The following is a 12,655-nucleotide window of genomic DNA, read 5'->3' as shown; positions in this document are numbered from 1 at the left end:
AAAGAGGGCCGATGTGGGTGACTTTGAGTGACCCCCCAAAGCAGATCCCGAGGCCTGCGCTTCGCGAATCTTCTCCGCCAGGGCGCTGGTGGAGCGGTTTCCCAGCCGGTGCCTCTGGCCCAGCGAATCGTACCGCAAGGCGGTGGTTCTGCAATGCCCTGTGGATTCGCCCCAATGCCTTGTTGGCCCGGGAACCCTAGCGATGTTGTATAAAGAAAGGAAATATGTAAGTATACGGCCAGGAGAAAGATGGCAGGGCCGAGCGGTCTAAGGCTCTGGATTAAGGCGCCGGTGTCTTCGGAGGCATGGGTTCGAATCCCACCTCTGCCAACTTGTTGTGATTTCTCCATTTTGTCCCCCCATGGGTTGCAAAAGGAGGATTCATTGGAACTCACCTTGGGCCCCACGCATGCTCGGGATCTGGATTCCACTTGGCAGCGCGCAGCCGTCCAGTGGACGGGCTTTGTGCGAAGTTCGTCGGCGCCGCTGTCCACGGCAAGTGAGGTGGGTTCAGTTCTTCCCAGGTGCCTCAACCGTTGAGGAAAGGCCACGGTATAAATACCCTTGATGGCCTTTCCTCCGTAACCAGGTGGAGATAGTGGTGGGGTGTTCCAGGTTAATTTTCTTGCATAATAAATTTGAAGTAATGAGATGAAAAGCATAAGATTCTGTTTCCGCCCGGTTTCGAACCGGGGACCTTTCGCGTGTTAGGCGAACGTGATAACCACTACACTACGGAAACTCGCATGCGTTTCCTGGCCCACCACGATGAGCCGCCACACAAGGCCGCATTTTATTTCTCATGGTAATTCTGAGCTTCCTCCATGCGTCCCTTCCAGCTTGGCTAATGGGCATGAGCACACAAGAAAAGCACGTTTCAGCACTTGGAAGGCTGAGATGGATGGACGGCTGGAGCCCAGGAGGTCGAGGCTGCAGTAAGCTATGATTGCGCCACTGCACTCCAGCCTGGGAGACACAGCAAGACTCAGTCTCGAAAGAGAGAAAGGAAAGAAAAAGGGAGAGAGAGAGAGAGAGAAGCAAGAAAAGGAAGTTTTCATGCCCGATGTGGTGGCGTCAGCGGGCATGGGAGTCCTGAGAGCAGGTGTGGTGGCGACCTCAGAGAGACGTGAAGCAGTCGAGCTGTCTGGGGTTGACAGTGGGCCTGGGGGTGGAACAGCAGGGGCGCGCTGGCGGCGTTTTCTAAGAGAAGAGACTTTCAGAAGAAGCTGCTTGGGGAATATGAGGCCATGCGTTCGTGAGTGGAGCTGGAGCTTGTGTGTCTGGAGAAACTGGAGTGGAATGAAAGAGGAAGTAGCCTACAACACCATTTTTATTGTTCCATGGTTTGGTAGAGCTCTCGATTATCCAAGCAGCCACTGCTGTTGGACATTTAGGTTATTTTCCTCCCATCAACCATGTGAAAGCGTTATGAGGCTACCTCCCTGGCCGCATTTGGTACTTTTCACCTATTACGATGATTATTTTTTAACTTCTAGCCATTCTTCTGGGTATGTAGTATTTCCTCATGGTTTAAGTTTGCATTTAGCTAATGAGGAAAGACGATAAGCACTTTTTCATGTGTATGACTCATTTTTTTAATCTTCCCTTGTGAGGTGTCTCTTAAATATCTCTTCCATTAAAAACAAAGAAACAAACAAACAAAAAAACAACCAAAAAATATCCAAAAACCAAAAACGAGGAACTGCCCTCGCGTGCCAATTTAGAATCTGGCATCTTAAAAAAAAAGAAAGAAAGAAAGGGAAAAAACCACGCCAGGCACGGTAGCTCCCGCCTGTAATCCCAGCACAGTGGAAGGCGCAGGTGGGCACATTGCTTGAGCTCCGGAGTTTGAGACTAGCCTGGGCAATGTGGCAAAACCCCAGGTCTATTTAAAAAAATAAAAAAGAAGAAGAAAGAAAGAAAAAGGAAAACATAAAACCTAAAGCAAACCAATTTTTCATTTTGAAACAATTATAGTTTCACAGAAAGTGGCAAAGAAAAGTAAAGGGAGGTCTCAGGCACTGGTCTTTCCCAGTGATGACATCTTGCATAATTGTAGCACGGTAACAAAACCAGGAAAACGGCATTGGTACAATCCACAGAGCTTACTGGGACCCCTCCAGTTATACATGGATTCGTGTGTGTGTGTGCGTGTGTGTGTGTGTGTTTCTCTACACAGCAATTTTATCACATGTGTAGCTCCCTGTGACTATCACCGCAATCAAGATACAGAACTGTTCCATTATCACAGCCAGCACTACACTCTTAGAGCCACACACACCCCTACAGCGTCCCTTGTCCTCCAGTTCCTAACTCCTGACAGCCACGAATCTGTTTAATGTCTCTAAAAATTTGTTATGTCAAGAATGTTATACAAATGTAATAATACAGCACGTGGCCTCTAGCAACTGGCTTTTTTCATTTAGCATAATTCCCTTGAGATCCACTCTAATTGTATCAATACAGTAATTCATTTATTTTTATTGATGAGTAGCGTTTCAAGCTATAAATATTCCACAGTTTGTTTAATCATCCACCAGTTGAAAATTTGCATTGTTTTCAGTTTGGCTATTATATTGCTTTTCTCTGAGATAAACGGTTGAATGCAATTTCTAGGTCATATGCTCAGTGCATTTTTAGTTTCTGAAGAAATGACCAATCTATTTTCAGAGTGGCTGTATCTTTTCACATTTCTACGAGCCTTCTATGAGATTTGGTTTCTTTGCGCTCTTGCTGGCATTGATGTTATCTCATTTTTTTGAGACACCGGCAGGGGGCAGTAGAGGCGGGGAGTAGGGGGACTGCCCGGGCAGGGGTAAGGGGAGGGTCTCACTGTGCTTCCCAGGCTGCTCTTGAACTCCCAGGCTCAAGTGATCCTCCCGCCTCAGCTTCTGGGATGGCTGAGATCACAGCTTGCACAACTACGCCTGGCCGTTTTTTAATTTTAGCTGTTCCAATAGGTATATAGTGATAGCTCCCTTTCGTCTTAATTTGCATTTCCTGAATGGCTAGTGCTGTTGGACACCTTATGTACTTATTTGGTACCTTTATTTCCCTTTCTATATAATGTCTCTTCATATTTTTGCCCATTTTCTAAATGGATTTTTTTCTCTTTTTAGAAATTGTAATAAAATATACACAACATAAAATTGCCATTTCAACAGTTTGAAAAGTACATGTCAATAGCATTAAGTACATTCACATTCTTATGTAATCATCACCACTAGCCTCAATGTTTTAATCATCCCATATAGAAACAGTATAGTCATTAAACAACAACTCCCTGTTCCTTCCTCACCCAGCCCCAGTAACTCCTGCTCTTCTGTCCCTGTGAATCTGACCACACTATTCCTCATAAGTGGAATCACACCATATTTGCTGTTTTGTGTCTGGCTTACTTCAGTCTGCGTAAGATTAAAGGTTCATCCATGTTGTAGCATATGTCCGGACTTCATTCCTTTTTAAGGCTGAGTCATAGCCCATCATGTGTATACACTACATTTCCTTTATCCACTCAATTATTCGACGGACATTTTGGTTGTTTTCACCTTTTGGCTGTTGTGAATAACGCTGCTATGAACACTGCTGTACAAATATCTTTTCCACTCCCTGCTTTGAATTCTTTTGTGTTTATACCCAGAAGTAAAATTTCTGGATCATATGGTAATTCTGTTTAAAGTTTTGAGGGCCCGTAAAACTATTTTCTACAGTGGCTGTATCATTTTACAATCCTGTCATTAACTCACAAGGGTTCCAATTTGTTCACATTCTCACCAACATTTGGTTATTTCCTGTTCTTCTGAAAATAGCCATGTTAATGACTGTGAGGTGGTACCTTCTTGTGGTTTTGATTTGCATTTCCCCGATGATTAATGATGCTGAGCATCTTTCCATGTGCTTATCCCCATTTCTGTATCTTCTTTGAAGAACTGTCTGTTCTACTCTTTTGTCCTCTATTTTATTGTTTGTTTGTTTGTTTTGAGATGGAGTCTCGCTTTGTGACCCAGGCTGGAGTTCAGCGGTGCAATCTCGGGTCATTGCAACCTCCGCCTCCCGGGTTCAAGCAATTCTCCTGCCTCGGCCTCCCGGGTAGCTGGGACTACAGGCACGTGCCACCATGCCCAGCTAATTTCTGTACTTTTAGCAGAGACAGGGTTTCACCATATTGTCCAGGCTGGTCTCGAACTCCTGGCCTCAAGTGATCCACCCGCTTTGGCCTCCCAAAATGCTGGGATTACAGGCGTCAGCCACCGTGCATATTTTAGTTGGGTTATTTATTTTTTGTTGTTGAGTTGTGGGAGTTTTTCACATATTCTAGATATTCATCAGTTATCAGTCACGTAATTTGCTAGCAGTTTCTCCCATTATGTGGGTTTTTTGGCTCCGTTAATAGTATGCTTTCATGTACCAGTTGGTTGAATGTTTTTTGTTTTTTGGGGTTTTTTTTTAGATGAAATCTCAAAGTGAGCTGCCCACCTAGGCCTCCCAAAGTGCTGGGATGACAGGCGTGAGCCACCGCGCCCGGCCTGTTGAGTGTTTAGTCACGAGAGGGTGTTGAATTTTGTCCAATACTTTTTCCGCGTCAATCGCATTTATCGCGTTGTTTCCTTCTTTCACTCTTTTAATATGTAGGATTTTTTCTCAGTGCTGAGTTTTGATTATTCTTTATATAGCCCAGCTACAAGTCCTTTGTCAAATATGTCCTTTGCAAATATTTTCTTTTCAAGTAGTTTTTGTTTTGTGTTGTTTTTGTGCTTTGAGACATAGTCTCACTCCGTCGCCCAGGCTGGAGTGCAGTGGTGCCGTCTCAGCTCACTGCAACCTACACCACCCGCGTTCAAGCAATTCTCCTGCCTCAGCCTCCCAAATGGCTGGGATTACAAGCCTGCACCACCACACCCGGCTAATTTTTGTATATTTAGTAGAGACCGGGTTTCGCCATGTTGGTCAGGCTGGTCTGGAACTCCTGACCTCAAGGGATCTGCCCACCTCAGCCTCCCAAAGTGCTGGGATTACAAGCGTCAGCCACACACCATGCTTCAAGTAGTTTTTGATAAAAGTGCAAAAGCAATACAATGGAGAAAGGATCGTGTTTTCAACAAACAGTGCTGGAGCAGCCATAGGCCAAACTAATGAACCTTAGCCAAGCCTCACAGCTGAGACAAAAATGAATCCAAAGGAGATCATGGGCTTTAATGTCAGATTTAAAACTATACAACTTCAAAAAGACATAGGAGAAAATCTAGACCTAGAGCTGGGTGAAGAGTTCTTTGACTTGACACCAAACAGGAAAAAAAAAAAAGGTGAGTTGGACCTCACCACAAACAAACACTTCTCTGTGAAGACTGTCAGGATTAGAAGATGTTTTTGAAGTAAAACAAAAGATCTGGAGAATCATGGGTACTTTTGCAAGAGCAATGCTCTTTAGCCGTACACCTGAAAATTCTGGTGTCAGAGCTTAACCAACCTCTACTCAGGAACACAGTTCACAGCAAAAAAAAAAAAAAAAAAAAGGGAATGGATGTACAGGGTTTCTCTCTGCTCTTTTTTTGAGACGGAGTCTCGCTCTGTCGCCCAGGCTGGAGTGCAGTGGCGCCATCTCGGCTCACTGCAAGCTCCGCCTCCCGGGTTCACGCCATTCTCCTGCCTCAGCCTCCCGAGTAGCTGCGACTACAGGCGCCCGCCACCACGCCCGGCTAATTTTTTGTATTTTTAGTAGAGACGGGGTTTCACCGTGTTAGCCAGGCTGGTCTCGATCTCCTGACCTCGTGATCCGCCCGCCTCGGCCTCCCAAAGTGCTGGGATTACAGGCCTGAGCCACCGCGCTTGGCCGGCCCTGGTTTGTTTATTTTTATCTTTCTTTAAAGTGAGAGTGTAGAAGGCTTCCCCAGCACTCACGCCGGCTCCCCAAAGAGGGCCGATGTGGGTGACTTTGAGTGACCCCCCAAAGCAGATCCCGAGGCCTGCGCTTCGCGAATCTTCTCCGCCAGGGCGCTGGTGGAGCGGTTTCCCAGCCGGTGCCTCTGGCCCAGCGAATCGTACCGCAAGGCGGTGGTTCTGCAATGCCCTGTGGATTCGCCCCAATGCCTTGTTGGCCCGGGAACCCTAGCGATGTTGTATAAAGAAAGGAAATATGTAAGTATACGGCCAGGAGAAAGATGGCAGGGCCGAGCGGTCTAAGGCTCTGGATTAAGGCGCCGGTGTCTTCGGAGGCATGGGTTCGAATCCCACCTCTGCCAACTTGTTGTGATTTCTCCATTTTGTCCCCCCATGGGTTGCAAAAGGAGGATTCATTGGAACTCACCTTGGGCCCCACGCATGCTCGGGATCTGGATTCCACTTGGCAGCGCGCAGCCGTCCAGTGGACGGGCTTTGTGCGAAGTTCGTCGGCGCCGCTGTCCACGGCAAGTGAGGTGGGTTCAGTTCTTCCCAGGTGCCTCAACCGTTGAGGAAAGGCCACGGTATAAATACCCTTGATGGCCTTTCCTCCGTAACCAGGTGGAGATAGTGGTGGGGTGTTCCAGGTTAATTTTCTTGCATAATAAATTTGAAGTAATGAGATGAAAAGCATAAGATTCTGTTTCCGCCCGGTTTCGAACCGGGGACCTTTCGCGTGTTAGGCGAACGTGATAACCACTACACTACGGAAACTCGCATGCGTTTCCTGGCCCACCACGATGAGCCGCCACACAAGGCCGCATTTTATTTCTCATGGTAATTCTGAGCTTCCTCCATGCGTCCCTTCCAGCTTGGCTAATGGGCATGAGCACACAAGAAAAGCACGTTTCAGCACTTGGAAGGCTGAGATGGATGGACGGCTGGAGCCCAGGAGGTCGAGGCTGCAGTAAGCTATGATTGCGCCACTGCACTCCAGCCTGGGAGACACAGCAAGACTCAGTCTCGAAAGAGAGAAAGGAAAGAAAAAGGGAGAGAGAGAGAGAGAGAAGCAAGAAAAGGAAGTTTTCATGCCCGATGTGGTGGCGTCAGCGGGCATGGGAGTCCTGAGAGCAGGTGTGGTGGCGACCTCAGAGAGACGTGAAGCAGTCGAGCTGTCTGGGGTTGACAGTGGGCCTGGGGGTGGAACAGCAGGGGCGCGCTGGCGGCGTTTTCTAAGAGAAGAGACTTTCAGAAGAAGCTGCTTGGGGAATATGAGGCCATGCGTTCGTGAGTGGAGCTGGAGCTTGTGTGTCTGGAGAAACTGGAGTGGAATGAAAGAGGAAGTAGCCTACAACACCATTTTTATTGTTCCATGGTTTGGTAGAGCTCTCGATTATCCAAGCAGCCACTGCTGTTGGACATTTAGGTTATTTTCCTCCCATCAACCATGTGAAAGCGTTATGAGGCTACCTCCCTGGCCGCATTTGGTACTTTTCACCTATTACGATGATTATTTTTTAACTTCTAGCCATTCTTCTGGGTATGTAGTATTTCCTCATGGTTTAAGTTTGCATTTAGCTAATGAGGAAAGACGATAAGCACTTTTTCATGTGTATGACTCATTTTTTTAATCTTCCCTTGTGAGGTGTCTCTTAAATATCTCTTCCATTAAAAACAAAGAAACAAACAAACAAAAAAACAACCAAAAAATATCCAAAAACCAAAAACGAGGAACTGCCCTCGCGTGCCAATTTAGAATCTGGCATCTTAAAAAAAAAGAAAGAAAGAAAGGGAAAAAACCACGCCAGGCACGGTAGCTCCCGCCTGTAATCCCAGCACAGTGGAAGGCGCAGGTGGGCACATTGCTTGAGCTCCGGAGTTTGAGACTAGCCTGGGCAATGTGGCAAAACCCCAGGTCTATTTAAAAAAATAAAAAAGAAGAAGAAAGAAAGAAAAAGGAAAACATAAAACCTAAAGCAAACCAATTTTTCATTTTGAAACAATTATAGTTTCACAGAAAGTGGCAAAGAAAAGTAAAGGGAGGTCTCAGGCACTGGTCTTTCCCAGTGATGACATCTTGCATAATTGTAGCACGGTAACAAAACCAGGAAAACGGCATTGGTACAATCCACAGAGCTTACTGGGACCCCTCCAGTTATACATGGATTCGTGTGTGTGTGTGCGTGTGTGTGTGTGTTTCTCTACACAGCAATTTTATCACATGTGTAGCTCCCTGTGACTATCACCGCAATCAAGATACAGAACTGTTCCATTATCACAGCCAGCACTACACTCTTAGAGCCACACACACCCCTACAGCGTCCCTTGTCCTCCAGTTCCTAACTCCTGACAGCCACGAATCTGTTTAATGTCTCTAAAAATTTGTTATGTCAAGAATGTTATACAAATGTAATAATACAGCACGTGGCCTCTAGCAACTGGCTTTTTTCATTTAGCATAATTCCCTTGAGATCCACTCTAATTGTATCAATACAGTAATTCATTTATTTTTATTGATGAGTAGCGTTTCAAGCTATAAATATTCCACAGTTTGTTTAATCATCCACCAGTTGAAAATTTGCATTGTTTTCAGTTTGGCTATTATATTGCTTTTCTCTGAGATAAACGGTTGAATGCAATTTCTAGGTCATATGCTCAGTGCATTTTTAGTTTCTGAAGAAATGACCAATCTATTTTCAGAGTGGCTGTATCTTTTCACATTTCTACGAGCCTTCTATGAGATTTGGTTTCTTTGCGCTCTTGCTGGCATTGATGTTATCTCATTTTTTTGAGACACCGGCAGGGGGCAGTAGAGGCGGGGAGTAGGGGGACTGCCCGGGCAGGGGTAAGGGGAGGGTCTCACTGTGCTTCCCAGGCTGCTCTTGAACTCCCAGGCTCAAGTGATCCTCCCGCCTCAGCTTCTGGGATGGCTGAGATCACAGCTTGCACAACTACGCCTGGCCGTTTTTTAATTTTAGCTGTTCCAATAGGTATATAGTGATAGCTCCCTTTCGTCTTAATTTGCATTTCCTGAATGGCTAGTGCTGTTGGACACCTTATGTACTTATTTGGTACCTTTATTTCCCTTTCTATATAATGTCTCTTCATATTTTTGCCCATTTTCTAAATGGATTTTTTTCTCTTTTTAGAAATTGTAATAAAATATACACAACATAAAATTGCCATTTCAACAGTTTGAAAAGTACATGTCAATAGCATTAAGTACATTCACATTCTTATGTAATCATCACCACTAGCCTCAATGTTTTAATCATCCCATATAGAAACAGTATAGTCATTAAACAACAACTCCCTGTTCCTTCCTCACCCAGCCCCAGTAACTCCTGCTCTTCTGTCCCTGTGAATCTGACCACACTATTCCTCATAAGTGGAATCACACCATATTTGCTGTTTTGTGTCTGGCTTACTTCAGTCTGCGTAAGATTAAAGGTTCATCCATGTTGTAGCATATGTCCGGACTTCATTCCTTTTTAAGGCTGAGTCATAGCCCATCATGTGTATACACTACATTTCCTTTATCCACTCAATTATTCGACGGACATTTTGGTTGTTTTCACCTTTTGGCTGTTGTGAATAACGCTGCTATGAACACTGCTGTACAAATATCTTTTCCACTCCCTGCTTTGAATTCTTTTGTGTTTATACCCAGAAGTAAAATTTCTGGATCATATGGTAATTCTGTTTAAAGTTTTGAGGGCCCGTAAAACTATTTTCTACAGTGGCTGTATCATTTTACAATCCTGTCATTAACTCACAAGGGTTCCAATTTGTTCACATTCTCACCAACATTTGGTTATTTCCTGTTCTTCTGAAAATAGCCATGTTAATGACTGTGAGGTGGTACCTTCTTGTGGTTTTGATTTGCATTTCCCCGATGATTAATGATGCTGAGCATCTTTCCATGTGCTTATCCCCATTTCTGTATCTTCTTTGAAGAACTGTCTGTTCTACTCTTTTGTCCTCTATTTTATTGTTTGTTTGTTTGTTTTGAGATGGAGTCTCGCTTTGTGACCCAGGCTGGAGTTCAGCGGTGCAATCTCGGGTCATTGCAACCTCCGCCTCCCGGGTTCAAGCAATTCTCCTGCCTCGGCCTCCCGGGTAGCTGGGACTACAGGCACGTGCCACCATGCCCAGCTAATTTCTGTACTTTTAGCAGAGACAGGGTTTCACCATATTGTCCAGGCTGGTCTCGAACTCCTGGCCTCAAGTGATCCACCCGCTTTGGCCTCCCAAAGTGCTGGGATGACAGGCGTGAGCCACCGCGCCCGGCCTGTTGAGTGTTTAGTCACGAGAGGGTGTTGAATTTTGTCCAATACTTTTTCCGCGTCAATCGCATTTATCGCGTTGTTTCCTTCTTTCACTCTTTTAATATGTAGGATTTTTTCTCAGTGCTGAGTTTTGATTATTCTTTATATAGCCCAGCTACAAGTCCTTTGTCAAATATGTCCTTTGCAAATATTTTCTTTTCAAGTAGTTTTTGTTTTGTGTTGTTTTTGTGCTTTGAGACATAGTCTCACTCCGTCGCCCAGGCTGGAGTGCAGTGGTGCCGTCTCAGCTCACTGCAACCTACACCACCCGCGTTCAAGCAATTCTCCTGCCTCAGCCTCCCAAATGGCTGGGATTACAAGCCTGCACCACCACACCCGGCTAATTTTTGTATATTTAGTAGAGACCGGGTTTCGCCATGTTGGTCAGGCTGGTCTGGAACTCCTGACCTCAAGGGATCTGCCCACCTCAGCCTCCCAAAGTGCTGGGATTACAAGCGTCAGCCACACACCATGCTTCAAGTAGTTTTTGATAAAAGTGCAAAAGCAATACAATGGAGAAAGGATCGTGTTTTCAACAAACAGTGCTGGAGCAGCCATAGGCCAAACTAATGAACCTTAGCCAAGCCTCACAGCTGAGACAAAAATGAATCCAAAGGAGATCATGGGCTTTAATGTCAGATTTAAAACTATACAACTTCAAAAAGACATAGGAGAAAATCTAGACCTAGAGCTGGGTGAAGAGTTCTTTGACTTGACACCAAACAGGAAAAAAAAAAAAGGTGAGTTGGACCTCACCACAAACAAACACTTCTCTGTGAAGACTGTCAGGATTAGAAGATGTTTTTGAAGTAAAACAAAAGATCTGGAGAATCATGGGTACTTTTGCAAGAGCAATGCTCTTTAGCCGTACACCTGAAAATTCTGGTGTCAGAGCTTAACCAACCTCTACTCAGGAACACAGTTCACAGCAAAAAAAAAAAAAAAAAAAAGGGAATGGATGTACAGGGTTTCTCTCTGCTCTTTTTTTGAGACGGAGTCTCGCTCTGTCGCCCAGGCTGGAGTGCAGTGGCGCCATCTCGGCTCACTGCAAGCTCCGCCTCCCGGGTTCACGCCATTCTCCTGCCTCAGCCTCCCGAGTAGCTGCGACTACAGGCGCCCGCCACCACGCCCGGCTAATTTTTTGTATTTTTAGTAGAGACGGGGTTTCACCGTGTTAGCCAGGCTGGTCTCGATCTCCTGACCTCGTGATCCGCCCGCCTCGGCCTCCCAAAGTGCTGGGATTACAGGCCTGAGCCACCGCGCTTGGCCGGCCCTGGTTTGTTTATTTTTATCTTTCTTTAAAGTGAGAGTGTAGAAGGCTTCCCCAGCACTCACGCCGGCTCCCCAAAGAGGGCCGATGTGGGTGACTTTGAGTGACCCCCCAAAGCAGATCCCGAGGCCTGCGCTTCGCGAATCTTCTCCGCCAGGGCGCTGGTGGAGCGGTTTCCCAGCCGGTGCCTCTGGCCCAGCGAATCGTACCGCAAGGCGGTGGTTCTGCAATGCCCTGTGGATTCGCCCCAATGCCTTGTTGGCCCGGGAACCCTAGCGATGTTGTATAAAGAAAGGAAATATGTAAGTATACGGCCAGGAGAAAGATGGCAGGGCCGAGCGGTCTAAGGCTCTGGATTAAGGCGCCGGTGTCTTCGGAGGCATGGGTTCGAATCCCACCTCTGCCAACTTGTTGTGATTTCTCCATTTTGTCCCCCCATGGGTTGCAAAAGGAGGATTCATTGGAACTCACCTTGGGCCCCACGCATGCTCGGGATCTGGATTCCACTTGGCAGCGCGCAGCCGTCCAGTGGACGGGCTTTGTGCGAAGTTCGTCGGCGCCGCTGTCCACGGCAAGTGAGGTGGGTTCAGTTCTTCCCAGGTGCCTCAACCGTTGAGGAAAGGCCACGGTATAAATACCCTTGATGGCCTTTCCTCCGTAACCAGGTGGAGATAGTGGTGGGGTGTTCCAGGTTAATTTTCTTGCATAATAAATTTGAAGTAATGAGATGAAAAGCATAAGATTCTGTTTCCGCCCGGTTTCGAACCGGGGACCTTTCGCGTGTTAGGCGAACGTGATAACCACTACACTACGGAAACTCGCATGCGTTTCCTGGCCCACCACGATGAGCCGCCACACAAGGCCGCATTTTATTTCTCATGGTAATTCTGAGCTTCCTCCATGCGTCCCTTCCAGCTTGGCTAATGGGCATGAGCACACAAGAAAAGCACGTTTCAGCACTTGGAAGGCTGAGATGGATGGACGGCTGGAGCCCAGGAGGTCGAGGCTGCAGTAAGCTATGATTGCGCCACTGCACTCCAGCCTGGGAGACACAGCAAGACTCAGTCTCGAAAGAGAGAAAGGAAAGAAAAAGGGAGAGAGAGAGAGAGAGAAGCAAGAAAAGGAAGTTTTCATGCCCGATGTGGTGGCGTCAGCGGGCATGGGAGTCCTGAGAGCAGGT

The 12,655-nt window shown here is 46.4% G+C and overlaps 3 non-coding genes across 3 annotated transcripts; all 3 read right to left on the bottom strand.

The window, feature by feature from the left end:
• Positions 1-669: 669 nt before the first annotated feature.
• TRNAV-AAC (transfer RNA valine (anticodon AAC)) lies at positions 670-742 on the bottom strand. The gene has a single exon. It is a non-coding gene; the product is annotated as a tRNA-Val (tRNA).
• A 5,836-nt stretch (positions 743-6,578) lies between these two features.
• On the bottom strand, positions 6,579-6,651 carry TRNAV-AAC (transfer RNA valine (anticodon AAC)). Its single transcript has one exon. It is a non-coding gene; the product is annotated as a tRNA-Val (tRNA).
• A 5,569-nt stretch (positions 6,652-12,220) lies between these two features.
• TRNAV-AAC (transfer RNA valine (anticodon AAC)) lies at positions 12,221-12,293 on the bottom strand. The gene has a single exon. It is a non-coding gene; the product is annotated as a tRNA-Val (tRNA).
• Positions 12,294-12,655: the final 362 nt, after the last annotated feature.

This window comes from Pan paniscus, chromosome 4, assembly GCF_029289425.2.
Source record: "Pan paniscus chromosome 4, NHGRI_mPanPan1-v2.0_pri, whole genome shotgun sequence".
Classification (NCBI taxonomy): domain Eukaryota; kingdom Metazoa; phylum Chordata; class Mammalia; order Primates; family Hominidae; genus Pan; species Pan paniscus.
Note: the sequence above shows the minus strand (reverse complement) of the source record. Positions and strands in the feature narration are given on the sequence as shown.